Raw genomic sequence first — 2,986 nt, forward strand, 5'->3', positions numbered from 1 at the left:
AATACTTTCGTCAGTTCTGTCACTTAATGATGTTTGTTCTACATTACATCAGTAATTTATAAATTATTATTTATTAGTAATGTGCAATAATTAGACAGGAATTTGCTAGTTAATTATCGATCATTTAAATTAAGTAAAGATAAAAAAGGATGTCAGGTAGATGTAAGTAATATTAACACACACACACACACACACACACACACACACACACACACACAAACACCATCTCAGGGTTAATCGCAGGGGTGGAGGGGTAGCATTGTTCTGTCAAGCTGACCTGAATCCCTCACACCTCAGTGTTGAGATTCCCGAGGGAGTTGAGGCCTTGTGGGTTAGGCTAAACCCCCATCTCTGCCCCCGTCACACTGCATCTGTCATCGTGTGTGTGGTGTATCACCCTCCACGTGCCCCCACCGCCCACCTCCTCACCAATCACATCATTGAGACTGCCGATGCCCTACGAGTGAGATTTCCTGCTGCAAAGTTGGTTGTATGTGGGGACTTCAATCGCCTGGACATCAGTGAAATTTTACACCACCTAAATCTTACTCAGGTCGTGAATTTCCTCACCCACGAGCAAACAACCCTCGACCTTATCATCACTGATATGGCCCAGCAGTACTCCCCTCCCCGATCTCTCCCCTCTCTCGGCCGGAGCACCCATATCACCATTCTATGGACGCCAGCACCTAACACCTCCATGCCAAGGCAAAGGGTCACCCGATACCACTGCCCTATGCCAGACTCTGCCATGAGGGAGTTTGGAAGGTGGGTAATTCAACACTAGTGGAGGGAAGTTTTGGACGCTGAGGATGTAGATACCAAGTGGAACACCACAACCACGACTGAAGCCTTTCACCACTTCTTCCCTGTCAAAGATTTCTCTGTGGATACATCAGATGCCCCATGGATGACACCACACCTCAAGCGACTCATCAAACAACGCAACAGGACTTATTACACCGACCGCATCCTGCTCAGGTCCCTGAGGAACAGGGTCATCAGGGAGATCAGGGCAGCCAAGTCATCCTACTACCCAAACAAACTACATCATCTCAAGCAGCAAGACAGCAGTCAGTGGTTCAGTAAAGTCAAAGCTCTTTGTGGCTTACAAAAGCAAACTTCTATTCCTCCCTGTACCTCTGACTTATCACCTGACCTAGCAGCTCGAGAGATTAACAGTCATTTTGCCTCTATCTGTCAGAGTCTGCCCCTTCTCGACCCTTCTCTGCTACCTGCCTACCTCCCTTCCCCCTCACCATCCCCCTCTGTCCAGGTGGCCAACGTAGCTACAAAATTGAAGAAACTGAGGCATAACAGATCTACTACACCTTCTGACCTGCCAATCAAAATTTACAAAGAATTTTCCCCAGAACTTGCTCTCCCACTGTCCTCCATAATTAATGCCTCATTATCTCAAAACTCCTGCCCCAGTGACTGGAAAATTTCCTACATAACACCCATCCCCAAAATCCATAGCCCACAGTCACTGAGTGACCTCAGAACAATTGCCATTACCCCTATCCCGAGCCTTATTTGTGAGGATTTTGTTTTCGACTTGGCATATGATAAAATTAAAAACTCAATAGATATACAACAATTTGGTAACATGAAGTCCTCCTCCACTACTCATTGCCTTGTCAGTTTTCTTGACTTCCTACACAGCCACCTGGACAAACGCAACACCTCTCTGGCTGTCGCTTTTGTGGACTTTAGAAAGGCATTTGACCTTGTTGACCACACTGTTGTCATCAACAAGGCCATACGACTGGGACTCCATCCACAGCTGACAGCATGGCTGGCTGGCTTTCTCACCGGGCGACATCAGGCCATCAGGTATCAGAGGTCGATCTCCTCCCTCCTCCCCCTGACCTGTGGGGTTCCCCAGGGTACCAAGATGGGTCCACTGTGCTTCCTCATCCTCATCAACGATGCCTTCACAGACACCTCGCATCGGTGGAAGTATGTTGATGACAGTACCGTTGGCATTCCCATCAACACCAGGCAGCCAGACTACTCGCCACTCCAGTCCACCCTGGACAGATTCAAGAAGTGGACTGAGGAGAACAAAGTGACAATCAACAACACCAAGACCGTGGTGATGCACTTCTGTACCTCCTCACAGGCCGTGGCTCGTCCCCAGTTGTCAGTGGGCACCCATCCCCTCCAATTGGTCCAGTCCACTAGACTGCTCGGTATAACGGTGGATGACTGGCTGAGCTGGAAGCAACACGTCATCAACATAGTGAGGACAGCCTCATATAAACTGTACATGCTGCTTAGACTCAAGTCACTGGGAACGCCAGCGAAGGAGCTATGTGGAGTTTATACTGCCTTCATACTCCCTACCCTCATGCCCGCCTCCCCAGCGTGGTCCTCCTCGCTCACCCTCACACAACAATAGCAGCTGGAGAGGACACAGAAAAGGGCATGCAAGATCATCCTGGGCCCTGCCTACGATGGCTACAACAATGCCCTGACTACCCTGAGTCTGCCAAGGCTTTCCGAGAGGCATCGGGAGGCACTGGGGAAGTTTGGGAGGGGGCTATTATGTCACCCTCGTCACCGACACTTCCTCCCACCTGACGCTTCCCGACCACGCTGCGCTACAAGGCACATCAACAAGCTTGTGCCGATCAGAGTGCCGAGGACTGACCGGTACAAGAACAGCACCATTCCATCCATTGTGCACATTATTAACTCAGTCTAGTCCTAGATTTAGCATAAACTATGTTAAGTGAACCCCCTGTACATTGTCAGTGTATCACCGCTAACCGAATAAACCAATTATTATTATTACTGTATTATTATTATTATTATTATTATTATTATTATTATTATTACACACACACAGCTCGCTGGTGCAGTGGTAATGCTCTCGCTTGCCAACTGGTGGATGGGAGTTCGTGCCTTGCTCAGGTTGCGAAAAGTTACACTGACGAAGTGGGTGGTTACTGTCCCCCTTGAGCAAGGGGACGGGTGTGTG

General features: G+C 48.8%; 1 pseudogene; it reads left to right on the forward strand.

Annotated features, from left to right (window-relative positions):
• Positions 1–226: 226 nt before the first annotated feature.
• Positions 227–2,710, forward strand: LOC145398682 (uncharacterized; annotated as a pseudogene).
• The last annotated feature ends 276 nt before the right edge of the window (positions 2,711–2,986 follow it).

This window comes from Coenobita brevimanus, chromosome 46 (assembly GCF_032717465.1).
Source record: "Coenobita brevimanus isolate Jiangsu-jjx chromosome 46, ASM3271746v2, whole genome shotgun sequence".
In the NCBI taxonomy this organism is placed as follows: Eukaryota; Metazoa; Arthropoda; class Malacostraca; order Decapoda; family Coenobitidae; genus Coenobita; species Coenobita brevimanus.